This window comes from Elephas maximus, chromosome 8, assembly GCF_024166365.1.
Source record: "Elephas maximus indicus isolate mEleMax1 chromosome 8, mEleMax1 primary haplotype, whole genome shotgun sequence".
NCBI classification, from domain to species: Eukaryota; Metazoa; Chordata; class Mammalia; order Proboscidea; family Elephantidae; genus Elephas; species Elephas maximus.
This window is the reverse complement of record NC_064826.1, coordinates 23,462,088-23,480,346: the sequence shown is the minus strand read 5'-3', so window position 1 is coordinate 23,480,346 and position 18,259 is coordinate 23,462,088. Positions and strand designations below refer to the sequence as shown.

At 38.4% G+C, this 18,259-nt stretch overlaps 1 protein-coding gene and 1 pseudogene across 6 annotated transcripts in view; both read right to left on the bottom strand.

The window, feature by feature from the left end:
• Positions 1–18,259, bottom strand: part of GRM8 (glutamate metabotropic receptor 8) — a 926,910-nt gene that overhangs the window by 26,671 nt on the left and 881,980 nt on the right. The window lies entirely within an intron of this gene.
• LOC126082261 (DNA-(apurinic or apyrimidinic site) endonuclease-like) lies at positions 373–1,638 on the bottom strand (annotated as a pseudogene).

The window sequence follows — 18,259 nt, the reverse complement described above, 5'->3', positions numbered from 1 at the left end:
TTCCTGTTGCGTATTTGGCTAATTTCTATTAAATTGCCCTTTATATATTCTGCACACAAGTCTCTTGTATGCATATTGCAATTATCTTCTCTCTCTGTGTATCTTGCCTCCTTACTCAATAGTTTTTTTTTTTTTTTTTGGAACTATGGCTTTTTCACATGAACAGTTCAAAGAAGTCATCAATAGCTTTTGCTTAATGTAAAAAACAAGCAAAAAAACTCACAAAACAAAAATCTTGGGCTTGAATAACCAGATAGAAACCGAAATCTGTCACTAGGAGCCTGTTTGGAAGATTCACATATTTTTAGAAGGCATATGCAGTGCAAATTCCTCAAAAAAGGAAATTTTAAAGAAGAAATGCTATGGCGGGGGCTCATTTTCCAGGTTCAAAGTGATTTTTGGGAGGTGTTGCAGTGCTAGGAGTTGGTGCTGGGACAGTGATCACTGTCTAAGGTCTTAGGACGGATCTTGCTGTCACACAATGCAAGTAACAGAGAGTAACACAACAAAAAAATAATCAAGGCACCAGTCAACATTGTTGGATCAAGCATTCAACAGGTAGATACAAAGATACAGGCATAGGCTGTATTGGGGCAGAGGTGCCGGAAGCTGTTAGTCAGTGGCACAGCTTGCCATAATTTCCCAAAGCCTTGGCACTCTTGTTGAGTAAAGCCAGAATTTTTCTTGTTTCCCTTTGGGTTGCAAAGGCCTATCTTTTCATGAGCCACGTTGAGGTCCTCGCATAGCACAAGAGGGTTGTGTGAAGCCAGGTCCCTCAGGAATTTGCCAAAGGCTTCATACCAGCGCTGCTGGTATTCTATTCGTCCCATACCCCGGCCTGCATTAGGTACATAGGCTGTTACCAGAACAAATTCATTAAATTCAGCCACCATCACTGGCCTTCCTGGTCATGTTCCTCCCTGCCAATGCCGTAAAAGACTTTGTGAGGCCACCAGCAGGACAGTAGACCCACACCACTGTACCTTTCCCTGTCTGAAGGAGCCGACCAGAACTGAGGAGATAGTCCAGGCAGGTCTTGAGGTTCAGCTGGTGGTAGTTTTTCCTCTGAACATTTGGTTTCTTGGAGGCACAGAATATCTGGGGCTTCTTTCTTTATCCAACCTAAACCTTTCTCCTTAATCCAGGCTCGAGGCCCACCCACATTCCAGGAGCAGATGTGAAGTGTGGCAGACTGACCACCGATCTGGGAGTCCTCACACAGGGCTGGCCCCGCTCCTGCTGCCTCTTTTTCATTTTTCTTTGGTCCCGTCTCACCCTTGGCCTTTGGCTTGGTCTTGGGTTCTTCCTTGTCTTCCGCCACAGCTCTCTTTTTCCCACACTTCGGTATCCATGCAACAAACGCCATTCGGCACCTGTCCACGTCATCCACCAAACGAAGACTTTTATCACGTTGTCTGCTTGGGTCCTAGCCTGGCTCCTCCTGACTGGGGCACAAATAATCTTAATAGTATCCTTCGAGCACTAGAAATTCTTAATTTTAATGTTCTTTTTTTTTCTTTAATATTTGTGTGTGTGTGTTTGTGTCCTGTTAAAGAAACTTTTGCCTAACCCAATACCAAAAAGTATTTTCAAACAGTTTCTTCTGAAATCTTTATTCCTTTACATTACATTTTAGATCTACAGTCCATTAGGAATGGTTTGTGTGTAACCAAAGAGGGAAGGGTCATGATTTTCTTTTTTTCCATTTTGATAACAACTTGGCTTAGCATTATTTATGGAAAAAAATATTACCCACAACTCTACAGTGTCACCTTTGTGGTGAGGCAGATGTACATCTGGTTCTGGGCTCTATTCTGCTCCATTGGATTATTTCCATCCTTGTGTCAATACCAGCTGTCTTATTACTACAGTTTGATAATAAGGCTTAATATCTGGTAGAACAAGTCCTCCAACTTTGCTTTTTTTTTTTTTTGTCTATATGTATTGACTACTGTTGGTTCTTTGAAATTCCATGTAGACTTTAGAATCTGTCATTTTTTATATAAACTTAGCCCTCTTCCCCCTGAGTTGATTTTCTAGGTATTTGATTTCTATGTAGTTAAAAATGGTATCTCGTTAAAATTTCATTTTCTATGTATTCATTGCTCTTACATGGAAATAGGATTAATTCTATATATTGACTTTGTATCCTGTGACTTTGCTAAATGTACTTGTTCATTTTAATTATTTTGGAATAACCAGATACCCAAGTTTCATCAGCTGCAAATAATGAGATTTTTGGTTTTTTGGTTTTTCTTTCCCAACCTTATGACTTTTACTTCTCTCTCTTGTCATTGTCTGGGATTAGAACAACCAATACCATCTTGAATAGTGCTGATAGTGGGCATTCTTGGTTTTTTTTTTTTCCCAATTTCATAGGAAAAAGTTTCACCACTATGATATTTGCTGCATTTTTTTTTAAAACTATCCATTATCAGATTAGGGAAGCTTCCTTCAACTCTTAGTTAGCTAGTAATGCTTTTCAAATTATAAACAGATATTTATTTTACTAAATTTCAGTTAATTCTACTAAATTTTAGTTTATCAGGATTTTTATCCATTTCAGTCTTCCTTGTCTAGGACATTGCATCCTTTATTTATTCAAATGATCTTTTCAACCTTTCAGAGAAGTTCTATAACTTTCTTAAAACAGATACTATATTTTCTTGTTAGAACTATCTTCAGGCATTTAATAATTCCATTACAAATAAGGTATTTTTTTCCATTACATTTTCTGACTGGTTACTGGTAGGATATAAGAAAGATGTTGATATATACATACATACATATATATATAAGGAAACCCTGGTAGCATAGTGGTTAAGTGCTACGGCTGCTAACCAAGAGGTCAGCAGTTCGAATCCGCCAGGCGCTCCCTTGGAAACTCTATCAGGCAGTTATACTCTGTCATATAGGGTTGTTATGAGTAGGAATTGACTCGATGGCAGGGGGTTATATATATATATAGTATCTGGTCATTTTATTGTATTCTATTTTTTTTTTTATTAACTTTTATTGAGCTTCAAGTGAACATTTACCAATCAAGTCAGTCTGTCACATATAAGTTTATATACATCTTACTCCTTACTCCCCCTAATGAGTCAGCCCTTCCAGTCTCTCCTTTCATGACAATTTTGCCAGCTTCCAACTCTCTCTATCTTCCCATCCCCCCTCCAGACAGGAGATGCCAACACAGTCTCAAGTGTCCACCTGATATAATTAGCTCACTCTTCTTCAGCATCTCTCTCCTACCCACTCTCCAGTCCCTTTCATGTCTGATGAGTTGTCTTCGGGAATGGTTCCTGTCCTGTGCCAACAGAAGGTTTGGGGACCATGACCACTGGGATTCCTCTAGTCACAGTCAGACCATTAAGTATGGTCCTTTTATCAGAATTTGGGGTCTGCATCCCACTGATCTCCTGCTCCCTCAGGGGTTCTCTATTGTGCTCCCTGTCAGGGCAGTCATCGATTGTGGCCGGGCACCAACTAGTTCTTCTAGTCTCAGGATAATGTAGGTCTCTGGGTCATGTGGCCCTTTCTGTCTCTTGGGATCTTAGTTGTCGTGTGACCTTGGTGTTCTTCATTCTCCTTTGATCCAGGTGGGTTGAGACCAATTGATGCATCTTAGATGGCCGCTTGTTAGCATTTAAGACCCCAGACGCCACACTTCAAAGTGGGATGCAGAATGTTTTCATAACAGAATTATTTTGCCAATTGACTTAGAAGTCCCCTTAAAGCATGGTTCCCAAACCCCCGCCCTTGCTCCACTGACCTTTGAAGCATTCATTTTATCCCGGAAACTTCTTTGCTTTTGGTCCAGTCCAATTGGGCTGACCTTCCATGTATTGAGCGTTGTCCTTCCCTTCACCTAAATCAGTTCTTATCTACTAAGTAATCAGTAAAAAACCCTCTCCCTCCCTCCCTCCCTCCCCCCCTCGTAACCACAAAAGTATGTTCTTCTCAGTTTATACTGTTTCTCAAGATCTTATAATAGTGGTCTTATACAATATTTGTCCTTTTGCCTCTGACTAATTTCGCTCAGCATAATGCCTCCCAGGTTCCTCCATGTTATGAAATGTTTCACAGATTCGTCACTGTTCTTTATCAACGCGTAGTATTCCATTGTGTGAATATACCACAATTTATTTACCCATTCATCCGTTGATGGACACTTTGGTTGCTTCCAGCTTTTTGCTATTGTAAACAGAGCTGCAATAAACATGGGTGTGCATATATCTGTTTGTGTGAAGGCTCTTGTTTCTCTAGGGTATATTCCGAGGAGTGGGATTTCTGGGTTGTATGGTAGTTCTATTTCTAACTGTTTAAGATAACGCCAGATAGATTTCCAAAGTGGTTGTACCATTTTACATTCCCACCAGCAGTGTATAAGAGTTCCAATCTCTCCGCAGCCTCTCCAACATTTATTATTTTGTGTTTTTTGGATTAATGCCAGCCTTGTTGGAGTGAGATGGAATCTCATCGTAGTTTTAATTTGCATTTCTCTAATGGCTAATGATCAAGAGCATTTTCTCATGTATCTGTTAGCTGCCTGAATATCTTCTTTAGTGAAGTGTGTGTTCATTTCCTTTGCCCACTTCTTGATTGGGTTGTTTGTCTTCTTGTGGTTGAGTTTTAAGAGAATCATATAGATTTTAGAGATCAGGCACAGGTCGGAGATGTCATAGCTGAAAATTCTTTCCCAGTCTGTAGGTGGTCTTTTTACTCTTTTGGTGAAGTCTTTAGATGAGCATAGGTGTTTGATTTTTAGGAGCTCCCAGTTATCTGGTTTCTCTTCGTCATTTTTGGCAATGTTTTGTATTCTGTTTATGCCTTGTATTAGGGCTCCTAGGGTTGTCCCTATTTTTTCTTCTATGATCTTTATCGTTTTAGTCTTTATGTTTAGGTCTTTGATCCACTTGGAGTTAGTTTTTGTGCTTGGTGTGAGGTATGGGTCCTGTTTCATTTTTTTGCAAATGGATATCCAATTAGGCCAGCACCATTTGTTAAAAAGAGTATCTTTTCCCCAATTAACTGACACTGGGCCTTTGTCAAATATCAGCTGCTCATATGTGGATGGATTTATATCTGGGTTCTCAATTCTCTTCCACTGGTCTATGTGCCTGTTGTTGTACCAATACCAGGCTGTTTTGACTACTGTGGCTGTATAATAGGTTCTGAAATCAGGTAGAGTGAGGCCTCCTACTTTCTTCTTCTTTTTCAGTAATGCTTTGCTTATCCGAGGCTTCTTTCCCTTCCATATGAAGTTGGTGATTTGTTTCTCTATCACCTTAAAATATTCCATTGGAATTTGGATTCGAAGTGCATTGTATGTATAGATGACTTTTGGTAGAATAGACATTTTTACTATGTTAAGTCTTCCTATCCATGAGCAAGGTATGTTTTTCCACTTAAGTATGTCCTTTTGCATTTCTTGTAGTAGAGCTTTGTAGTTTTCTTTATACAGGTCTTTTACATCCTTGGTAAGATTTATTCCTAAGTATTTTATCTTCTTGGGGGCTACTGTGAATGGTATTGATTTGGTGATTTCCTCTTCGATGTTCTTTTTGTTGATGTAGAGGAATCCAAGTGATTTTTGTATGTTTATCTTATATCTAACCTGAGACACTGCCAAACTCTTCTATTAGTTTCAGGAGTTCTCTGGAGGATTCCTTGTGGTTTTCTGTGTATAAGATCATGTCATCTGCAAATAGAGATAATTTTACTTCCTCCTTGCCAGTCCGGATGCCCTTTATTTCTTTGTCTAGCCTAATTGCTCTGGCTAGGACTTCTAGCACGATGTTGAATAAGAGCGGTGATAAAGGGCATCCTTGTCTGGTTCCCGTTCTCAAGGGAAATGCTTTCAGGTTCTCTCCATTTAGAATGATGCTGGCTGTTGGCTTTGCATAGATGCCCTTTATTATGTTGAGGAATTTTCCTTCAATTCCTATTTTGGTGAGAGTTTTTATCATAAAAGGGTCTTGGACTTTGTCAAATGCCTTTTCTGCATCAATTGATAAGATCATGTGGTTTTTGTCTTTTGTTTTATTTATGTGGTGGATTACATTAATGGTTTCTCTGATATTAAACCAGCCACCTGGTATAAATCCCACTTGATCATGGTGAATTATTTTTTTGATATGTTGTTGAATTCTATTGTCTAGAATTTTATTGAGGATTTTTGCATCTATGTTCATGAGGGATATAGGTCTGTAATTTCCTTTTTTTGTAATGTCTTTACCTGGGTTTGGTATCAGGGAGATGGTGGCTTCATAGAATGAGTTGGGTAGTATTCCGTCATTTTCTATGCTTTGAAATACCTTTAGTAGTAGTGGGGTTAGCTCTTCTCTGAAAGTTTGGTAGAACTCTGCAGTGAAGCCGTCCGGGCCAGGGCTTTTTTTTGTTGGGAGTTTTTTGATTACCGTTTCAATCTCTTTTTTTGTTATGGGTCTATTTAGTTGTTCTACTTCTGAATGTGTTAGTTTAGGTAGATAGTGTTTTTCCAGGAATTCATCCATTTCTTCTAGGTTTGCAAATTTGTTAGAGTACAATTTTTCATAATAATCTGATATGATTCTTTTAATTTCAGTTGGGTCTGTTGTGATGTGGCCCTTCTCGTTTCTTATTTGGGTTATTTGTTTCCTTTCCTGTATTTCTTTAGTCAGTCTAGCCAATGGTTTACCAATTTTGTTAATTTTTTCAAAGAACCAGCTTTTGGCTTTGTTAATTCTTTCAATTGTTTTTCTGTTCTCTAATTCATTTAGTTCAGCTCTAATTTTTATTATTTGTTTTCTTCTGGTGCCTGATGGATTCTTTTGTTGCTCACTTTCTATTTGTTCAAGTTGTAGGGACAGTTCTCTGATTTTGACTCTTTCTTCTTTTTGTATGTGTGCATTTATCGATATAAATTGGCCTCTGAGCACTGCTTTTGCTGTATCCCAGAGGTTTTGATAGGAAGTATTTTCATTCTCGTTGCTTTCTATGAATGTCCTTGTTCCCTCCTTGATGTCTTCTATAACCCAGTCTTTTTTCAGGAGGGTATTGTTCAGTTTCCAAGTATTTGATTTCTTTTCCCTAGTTTTTCTGTTATTGATTTCTAGTTTTATTGCCTTGTGGTCTGAGAAGATGCTTTGTAATATTTCGATGTTTTGGACTCTGCAAAGGTTTGTTTTATGACCTAATATGTGGTCTATTCTAGAGAATGTTGCATGTGCGCTAGAAAAAAAAGTATACTTTGCAGCAGTTGGGTGGAGAGTTCTGTATAAGTCAATGAGGTCAAGTTGGTTGATTGTTGTAATTAGGTCTTCCGTGTCTCTATTGAGCTTCTTACTGGATGTCCTGTCCTTCTCCGAAAGTGGTGTATTGAAGTCTCCTACTATAATTGTGGAGGTGTCTATCTCACTTTTCAGTTCTGTTAAAATTTGATTTATGTATCTTGCAGCCCTGTCATTGGGTGCATAAATATTTAATATGGTTATGTCTTCCTGGTCAATTGTCCCTTTTATCATTATGTAGTGTCCTTCTTTATCCTTTGTGGTGGATTTAAGTCTAAAGTCTATTTTGTCAGAAATTAATATTGCTACTCCTCTTCTTTTTTGCTTATTGTTTGCTTGATATATTTTTTTCCATCCTTTGAGTTTTAGTTTGTTTGTGTCTCTAAGTCTAAGGTGTGTCTCTTGTAGGCAGCATATAGACGGATAGTGTTTCTTTATCCAGTCCGAGACTCTCTGTCTCTTTATTGGTGCATTCAGTCCATTTACATTCAGCGTAATTATAGATAAATGTTTAGTGTTGTCATTTTGATGCCTTTTTATGTGTGTTGTTGACAATTTCATTTTCCCACATACTTTTTTGTGCTGAGACGTTTTTCTTAGTAAATTGTGAGATTCCTCATTTTCGTAGTGTTTGACTTTATGTTTGTTGAGTTGTTACGTTTTTCTTGGCTTTTATCTTGAGTTATGGAGTTGTTATACCTCTTTGTGGTTACCTTAATATTTACCCCTATTTTTCTAAGTAAAAACCTAACTTGTAATGTTCTATATCGCCTTGTATCACTCTCCATATGGCAGTTCTATGCCACCTGTATTTAGTCCCTTTTTTTGATTATTTTGATCTTTTCCATTTTGACTTCAGTGATTGATTCCCTGTGATGAGCATTTTTTTTAATTAATCTTAATTTGTTTTTGTGATTTTCCTATTTGAGTTGATATCAGGATGTTCTGTTTTGTGACCTTGTGTTGTGCTGATATCTGATATTATTGGTTTTCTGACCAAACAATATCCTTTAGTATTTCTTGTAGCTTTGGTATGGTTTTTGCAAATTCTCTAAACTTGTGTTTGTCTGTAAATATCTTAATTTCGCCTTCATATTTCGGAGAGAGTTTTGCTGGATATATGATCCTTGGCTGGCAGTTTTTCTCCTTCAGTGTTCTGTATATGTCGTCCCATTCCCTTCTTGCCTGCATGGTTTCTGCTGAGTAGTCTGAACTTATTCTTATTGATTCTCCCTTGAAGGTGACCTTTCTTTTCTCCCTGGCTGCTTTTAAAATTTTCTGTTTATGTTTGGTTTTGGCAAGTTTGATGATAATATGTCTCGGTGTTTTTCTTTTTGGATCAATCTTAAATGGGGTTTGATGAGCATCTTGGATAGATATCCTTTCATCTTTCATGATGTCAGGGAAGTTTTCTGTCGGGAGATCTTCAACTATTTTCTCTGTGTTTTCTGTCCCCCCTCCCTGTTCTGGGACTCCAAGCACCCGCAGGTTATCCTTCTTGATAGAGTCCCACATGATTCTTAGGGTTTCTTCATTTTTTTTTAATTCTTTTATCTGATTTTTTTTCAGCTATGTTGGTGTTGGTTCCCTGGTCCTCCAGATGTCCCAGTCTGCATTCTAATTGCTCGAGTCTGCTCCTCTGACTTCCTAGTGCGTTGTCTAATTCTGTAATTTTATTGTTAATGTTTTGGATTTCTACATGTTGTCTCTCTATGGATTCTTGCAACTTATTAATTTTTCCACTATGTTCCTGAAAAATCTTTCTGAGTTCTTCAACAGTTTTATCAGTGTGTTCCTTGGCTTTTTCTGCAGTTTGCCTTATTTCATTTATGATGTCTTGAAGCATTCTGTAAATTAGTTTTTTATATTCTGTATCTGATAATTCCAGGATTGTATCTTCATTTGGGAAAGATTTTGATTCTTTTGTTTGGGGGGTTGTAGAAGCTGTCATGGTCTGCTTCTTTATGTGGTTTGATATCGACTACTGTCTCCGAGCCATCACTGGGAAACTTGTTTTTCCAGAAATTCCGCTGAAAAAAAAATGCAGTCAGATCCCTATCAGAACTGCCTTTGGATTATAACCGCCACCTTGTTCCCTGTAAGGATGAAAGTCCGAGATTTGGATCATATATGCTTAGCTGTAGCTGGTTCTGTGTTTTTAGTCCAATTAGGGATGGATTTTTGGTTCCTGGGTTTTTTGTGGTTCCTTCTCTCAGGCCGGAAGAATGGGTTAGGAAAAGACCAAAAGAAAAAAAAAAGGGGGGGGGGAGCAAAGCCGTTGCGGAGCCGGAGCTGTTCTCCCTCTGGCTCAGGAAATTCCAATGTTAATGAAGCCGACTGGGGAGGCTGGGGGAGGGATCAGAGAGATAGGAGAGTAGCACCTCGGAATATAGCCAGAGTTGCTTGTCTTGCTTGGAATGACTATTATATCTGAGATTCCCGAGGGGCGTGTCGCCTATGTGTGTTGGCTGTGTGGAGATTGCCCCCGGGGGTCTGGCCCACTGAAGCCACGGTCAGATCCTCCGCTGCCAGTCCAAAGCCTAGCGTCAAGGTTCCCCTGCTGGGACTCTATACTCCCGGCTCCAAAATCAGTCGCTGCCTCCCAGGGATTTCTCGTCCCGCCAGCCACATCGCCGCGCCGCCCCCGTGGACTGGCTGGGCCCCCTCCCGGCATTAGTTCAGGGGAATAGGGCTGCACCCCGTGCTTGCGCCGTGACAGCGCCCAGTCAAATGCCCAGCGCCAAGGTTCCCCGGCTGGGACGTAGTACTCCTGGTTCCAAAACCAGTCTGTGCCTCCCAGGGAGTTCTCCCACCAGCCGCGTCTCCACGCCACCCACCCAGACCGGCTGGGCCCCCTTCCAGGTTCAGTTCAGGGGGGTAGGGCTGCGCCCCTTGTTTGCGCTGTCACAAGATTTATGAGTTCAGCTCCCCTGGGCCCAGATGCCCGGCGCCAAGGTTACCTGACTGGGACGCTGGCTCCAGGCTCCAAAAATAGTCGCTGCTTCCCCGTATTTGTTCGTTTTCCATCTCTAAATCTGTGTTTGTTGTTCAGGGTTCGTAGATTGTTATGTATGTGACTGATTCACTTGTTTTTCCAAGTCTTTGTTGCAAGAGGGATCCGGGGTAGTGTCTACCTAGTCCGCCATCTTGGCCCCCCAACCTGTATTCTATTTTTAAATCAATTTAAGAAGCATTTATTTGGTGCCTTTTGGTATTCTAGGAATAAGATGTGGAAAAAAGAAAGGTACTTTTCCCTCTTCCTTGTCAAGAATTAGAACTCTTAATTCTGTTTAATGTCTTATTGCACTGACCTGACTTTCCAGAAAATTCTAAATAAAATTAGTTATAATGAACATTCTTATTTTGCTTTTGATTTCATAAATAATGCCTCTAGAATATCATCATTATTAATGATACTAATTCTCTGTTTAAGAAGGATAGTCTTTATTAATACAATTGGAATGTTCTATTTCTAGTTTTCTCACAGATCTTTTTTCTTTTAAAAAAGAACAGATATTGAATGTTTTCATATCTTTTTCATAATCTATTGATAGAATCTTAAGGTTTTCATGATTATACTTAGAGACCAAATGGGGCAGCTCTGCCCTGTCCTACAGGGTTGCTATGAGTTGGAATTGGTTTAACGTTCTGTTGAATTATTTTCCCCAGTATTTTATTTACTCTTTTACATCTATATTCAAGTACAGTTAGTCTAAAAAAAACCCAAACCAAACCCATTGCTGTCGAGTTGTCCAGAGTCTTTTAAATAGCACATATACTCTTAATAACATTTTGCCTTTTATGACTAAGACATCTTATGAATTACTAAATGTGTTTAAAAAAATTTAACTAAGGACAGGAAGAGAAAAAAATGAAAGTATATTCTGAATCCAAATTAAAATCTGTTTCAGAATTCAAAAATACATTCCCTTACTATAAATTGCCATTGCAGAAAAATGTTCATGCACACACAAGGTTTTTATTAAAAAATCAAAGAAATGAGATCAATGTACTTAGTTGTGCTACTTAATAAATCTCCTCCATCTACCATCCTGAAAACGTGTCCACGGGTGATATGTTTTTGTGGAATAACTGTTAATTTTCCAGCCATGAAAACTTTTGCAAATGATTTAATATCATCAAACTTCAAACTCCTCATCTACAAAGCTGTTATAGCAATACCATCTTTAATTGCTTCACTGGATAACTATGAAAATAAAATGAGATAATGCATGTGAAATTGCCTCATAAACCATAAAGACCATAAAGTACTGCTGGACATTTTGGATATCTGGTGTTGTCCATAAAATTTCAATATCTGCCCTTGTCACTTGCTTACAATCCAGAAGACACAACTCATCTGAACTGAATTAAAATGCTGAATAAGGAAAAGGACAGTGTATCATTTACACAGTATTGAAGATTTTTGTATCTGGCTAATTATTTCTCTCTTCTCCATTATTCTTGCTGATATCACATATGCATTGATGATTGATCCAGTTCCCAACCTCTCAATTTCTTATGTTTCTCATTTGCAATAATCTTGTCTTTTATCCCATTTCCCTTAATAATAACTGCTCACCTGCACAAGTATCAGCTTCACACATCCTAGGCTCTCACCACCACCCCCCTCTTTGAAGCTCGCTTCTTCTAGTACCAACTCCAGTAATTCCTCAAGCCTACAGTTTCTTCCAATCCACCTGAATTTATGCCCCTCCTGCTATAGGGTCGCTATAAGTCAGAATCGACTCGACAGCACTGGGTTTGGTTTTTGCTTTTGGTCCCTCTAATCCTCCTTTATCTGTCTTAGATGTCATTGTCGATCATTAAAATCACTGCATTGCAAACACCCTTAACTTCCTTGTCATTGACTGTGTTTAGAAAATATAATTCCAGCCCTGTTTAAATCTAACTCACTGCTGCTTCCATACCTGCAGCCAATGGAAAACTAAAAGTGAATTGAGTTCTTTGTGGGTTAGCTTCATTTAAGGTTGTTAATGATAAGTCTCAAGTGGGCCTCATACAGCCTCTAATACTGTTAGATTACCCTTATCAATTCACTATCGAACTCTTCAAGACCCACTAATTTGTGTCTTTTTATTCTTCAAAACTTTAATACCCACTATCCTCCTCACTTTCATCTTATAGCTGCTTCTTATTTCACTGAGGCCTTCAAAGTTTTTTTTTTTTTTCTTTTAATCCTTAGCTGACCAGCCACCTTAAGCATATTTAAACACATTAGGAGTTCAGTGAGACCTAGAAATAGGACAGAAGCTGGATAGAGAATTATCTTGGAGAAAGTTATTATACTGCTATAGCTTTTTTTTTTCTCTTCCAGCCTTGTGTCTAGTGTAAGAGTCTTCAAAGGGACTGCATAGAAATATTGTACACATTTTTTTCAATTTGGGAAAAACAGAAAAGTTGTGCCTGACTCACACAGGTTGACTGAATTGGGCTTTACGTTGGTAAAGGGCTTGGATTAGAGAAATATTAAACTTCCACCAAAAAAGGGTCCAGGGTACACATTTTCTGTGAACCAGATGTGGGCAAAGAGAGAGAGAGAGAGAAGAAAGAAATAGGAGGAAGATACAAGCTGCTCTGGAGCCTCTTTAAAGAGATTTTGTCCAAAAGGGTAGCCTAGACAAGAAATGGGACCCAAGAGAAAAAGATGTCCACTGGAGAATGCCTGCCTACAGTTATTGGTGTACAAAGGGGTTAGAGCACTCAGCTGAAATAAGCATCTCCTATGACAAAAACTTCAGATGAGGCCTCCCCAGGGATGAGGAACCCTAGTGAACCCACAGAAGTGTCCCACAAGAAAATAAGTCAGCTCAGAAAGTAGGGATAACAACTCATAACAATACCAGTCAAGTAAGACCTCTATTGCCCCATTACTTACCCCCTCCCCATTCCACCTCCATCGAACCTATGAGGCATTAAAAACCATGAGGCACCAAAAAACAGCCTAGGAGGAAATGGATATAAGGGAAAGTAAAGAAAGAGCCCACTGAAGTCTACTTTGGAAATCCTACAGTCAAGGTTGGCCTGACAAGAAAGGCCAAATATGGTGCAAAGAAAAATTTTAACATTAATGAAGTTTGGTGTATTCATTATTACATGGGACTAGATATGCTGACTTTTGAGATGAACTTATGTTTGTTTATTTTTTAATTCATAAAAGTAGGGGACTTCATTATTGGAAAGTAACCAGAAAAGTGACAGGAACTAGATTTCATCAGAGATGGAGAAGAACCAGCTTACCAAGTGGATTCGATTAACCAGTATATTCCCATTGTTTAACTTATCAGGGACCCATTTCAGTGGTAATTTGACAGGTATGTAAGGGGTACTGACCAAGCAATTAACAATCATTCTCAATTATTTAATTCCTAATTAAATAATTGTGATTTCAGTTTTACCTGAAAAAAAATAATAGACATATAAGGAACTACAAAAGGGAAAAATATGTATTTTATTCTGGAAATATTCTACTTTCAAATGGGATATTTCATACAGTCTGATGTTTTTATATAATAATATCTATAAACAACAAAGGATATATAATATCCATAAATGATAATATCTATAGTGGTTTGGGAGCCCTGGCACAGTAGTTAATAGCTTGGCTGCTACCCAAGAGTTTAGCAGTTCGAATCCACCAGCCGCTCCTTGGAAAGTCAAAGAGGCAGTTCTACTCTGTCCTATAAGGTCGTTGTGAGTTGGACAACAATGGGCTCTTTTTATTTTTTTTCTTTCTATAGAGATTTGAATCCACCCAGTGGCTCTATGGGAAAAAGACACTGGTGATCTGCTCCCATAAAGATTACAGCTTAGGAGACCCTATGGGGCAGTTCTACTCTGTCACACTGTGTTGCTTTGAGTCGAAATCAACTCAGTGACACCTAATAACAACATAAGTAAATTAAAAAATAATTAATTAAAAATTAAACATCTGTTATTTGTATTACTTCTTTTATATTGAAAATTAGGAAAGATTGAAAATTTGCATTTATATTAAGTATTCTCAGCCACTAAAATATTCCCAAAGCAAACCATGGCCCTTCTCCATTAACATAGTACTTGACTAGCACGTGGCAGTAGAGTGAAATAGAAAAGAGCATGGATTCTGAGGACAGATTGCTTGAATTCAGTTCTGCCTCCTAACTTGCCTAGGGTCTGGACTTGGACTTTAAGTTTAAATTTTTGTGTCTCAGTTTCATCATCTCTACCTCCCAGTCTTGTTGTTGTTTGGTGCCATCCCGTCAGTTCCAACTCATAGCAACCCTATGTATAACAGGATGAAACACTGGCTGCTCCTGCACCATCCTGACAATCGTTGTTATGCTGGAGGCCATTGTGTCAATCCATCTCGTTGAGGGGCTTCCTCTTTTCGCAGACATGATATCCTTCTCCAGGGACTGGGTCCCTCCTGATAACACGTCCAAAGTATGTCAAATGAAGTCTTGCCATTCTTGGTTCTAAGGAGCATTCTGGCTGTACTTCTTCCAATACAGATTTGTTCATTCTTTTGGCAGTCCGTGGTATATTCAATATTCTTCGCCAAGACCGTAATTCAAAGCCATCAATTTTTCTTCAGCCTTCTTTACTCATTGTCCAGCTTTCGCATGCATATGAGGTAATTGAAAACACTATGGGTTGGGTCAGGCATACCTTAGTCCTCAAAGTGACATTTTTGCTTTTTAATACTTTAAAGAGGTCTTTTGCAGCAGATTTGCCCAATGCAATGCGTCTTTTGATTTCTTGACTGTTGCTTCCATGGATATTGAATTGTTGATCCAAGTAAAATGAATTCCTTGACGACTTCAATCTTTTCTCCATTTATCATGAAGTGGCTTATTAGTCCAGTTGTGAGGATTTTTGTTTTATGTTGAGGCATAATTCATACTGAAGGCTATGGTCTTTGATCTTCATCAGTAAGTGCTTCAAGTCCTCCTAACTTTCGAGAAGCAAGGTTGTGTCTTCTGCATATCGCAGATTGTTAATACGTCTTCCTTTCCTCCAATTGTGATGCCCTATTTTTCATATAGTCCAGTTTCTCAGATTATTTGCTCAGTATGCAGATTGAATAAGTACAGTAAAAGGATACAACCCTGACACACACCTTTACTGATTTTAAACCACAAAGTATCCCCTTGTTCTTTTCGAAGGACTGCTTCTTGGTCTATGTACAGGTTCCTCATAAGCACAATTAAGTGTTCTGGAGTTTCCATTCTTTGTGATATTACCCATAATTTGTTATGATCTGCATAGTGGAATGCCTTTGCATAGTCAATAAAACACAGGTAAACATCTTTCTGGTATTCTCTGCTTGCAGCCAGGATCCACCTGGTATCAGCAATGATATCCCTTGTTCCATGTCCTCTTCTGAGTCCAGCTTGAATTTTTGGCAGTTTCCTGTCGAAGTACTGCTGCAACTACTTTTGAATGATCTTTAGCAAAATTTTACTTGTATGTGATATTAACAATATTGTTCATTAATTTCTGCATTCTGTTGGATCATCTTTCTTTGGAATGGGCACAAATATGGGTCCTAGGTTTGTAGTGAGGATTAAATGAGATAATTTATAAAAAGTGCTTAGAGCACACCCTGCCACATAATAAGCACTATAAAAGAATTAGCTAGTAATAGAAGAAGTAGTAGTAGTATTACACATTGGCCCATAAGCATAGGTGACTGAGATTCACATACCCAATGTATTTATTGAGAAAGTTAACAACTCTTTGTTGAGCACCTAACAAAACCATTTCCCTGTACTTGGGACTGAGGAAACAAAGAAGAAAAAGGCATAGACTCGGGGGCGGGGGGGAGGAATAGCTATTTGAATTTTCTTAACTCTTTCTGGCAAATAAGTTGATATGAATCTTAGAGACTTCAGAAGACTAATGTCATTGTAGAATCCTGAATAACCAGAACATTTCCACTTTCTCATAAAGTGCTCTTTGGATAATTAAATGGTCACTTAACAGCCTCCTGCATTTGGAACCAAACATCACTCTCACTCCCTGAGTACTTGGGAATGTTTAATGTTCCTCACCGTTGCCCTATGTTAAAAAGTAAACCTTTTGTTTGTGTATGTGGTCTAAATTAATAAAAGATTTTACACAGGAAAGAATAGTTACAACAGGCATTCTTAAATAGGAAAAGGTTCACAGACCCCGGTAGTATCCATGTAGAATGCAGGGAGTCTGTGAACCTGAATGGGAAAAAAAATTCTTTATTTTTACAAATGTCTAACTGCAATGAAACTTTGCCCTGAATTCTCAATGTAGGCAAGAAAAAAACCTCACAGCAGTGAAGAAGTAGTAGTAGTAGTACTACTTCTTTTTGAGCAATAAAAATCATTGCTCAATAAAAATCATTGATATTTCTAATTAACTTGTTAAAGATATTGCAATAATTTATGTGCATCAATACTTCAAAAGAGCATGTTAATAACATAGTTATTAGAACCATTGATGGATCTTGTCGTAATAATCTATTAATAATTATATATACTCTTCTATCACATGTTTCATTTGAAATTTTTTGACAATGGTATTTCAATATAATTGCTTTCCTCTATAGTCCTATGGGTTTTATTTTATGCTTTTAAAATCATGAGTCTGAGAAACAGTGAAGAGATCCATAATTTCAAAAGGCTACCAAAGAATCATTAGCACCAAAAAAAAAAAAAAAAAAAAAAGTTAAGAAACCTTGATTTAGAAGGGCAAATTGATTCTAACTTCTCTGAGACTGTATAGAAATAACTGTTTTAAAAAGTAGCACATTTCATTCTTCATTTATCTCATGGATTTGTCCAATTTAACTGTCTCTTGATGTTGACATTCTTTTATTTCTGGTGTCCGTCCCTAATTAGTTCATTTGCAGGTAATTGCTATGAATATGATGCAGCACACAGAAAATCATTCAAAATAATTTCACATATTTGGCATATTTTCTATTGTAGTTCACTGGAAAATATGGCAGCTGGCATTTTTGAATATTCAAGATTTTTCTCACCCTAGGCAAACATACTTCTAGAATTAAAAAAAAAATTATCATCTTGGGAAACTATAAATCAGCTGGGTCTATTTCAAATTACTGACAAAAATAACCTGACATGGTAAGTATGGCAGGCCATCAGGCTGATTCAAATCAGTTCCTTGTGGTTTACAGAGATGTAAAATGGAGGCAGAGATCGGAGTTATGCTGCCATAGGCCAAGGAACACCAAGGATTGCTGGCCCTCACCAGAAGCTTAGAGAGTGGCATGAAACAGGCTCTCTCCCAGAGCCCCTAGAAGAAATCGACACTGCAGGCAGTCTAATTTCTGACTTCTAGCCTTCAAAACTGCGAGCGAATGCATCTGTTATTTTAAGCCATATTAAAAAAAAAAAAGCCATATAGTTTGTGGTAATTTGTTACAGCAGCCTTAAAAAACTAATACAGTCCCTGTCTTAGTCATCCAGTACTGACAGAAATACCACAAGTGGATGGCTTTAACAAAGAGAAGTTTATTTCCTCACAGTAAAGTAGGCTAAAAGTCCAAATTCAGGGTGTCAGCTCCAGGAGAAGGCATTCTCTCTCTGTTCTACCAGCCTTCTCATCAACCTTTCCCTGGACTAGGATCTTGTCCACACAGGGACCTCGGGTCCAAAGGATGTGCTCTGCTCCTGGCACTGCTTTCTTGGTGGTATGAGGTCCACCTGTTTCTCTACTGTCTTCTCTCTTTTATGGAAACCCTGGTGGCACAGTTGTTAAGAGCTATGGCTGCTAACCAAAAGGTTGGCAGTTCAAATTCACCATATCTCAAAAGAGACTGCCTCAAAACACAACTCAAACTTGTAGATTGAGTTCTGCCTCACTAACATAACTGTGGCCCATCCCCCCTTGTTAACACCATAGAGGCAGGATTTACAACATATAGGAAAATCACACAGTACTGGGAATCACGGCCCAGCCAAATTGATACACACATTTTTTAGGGG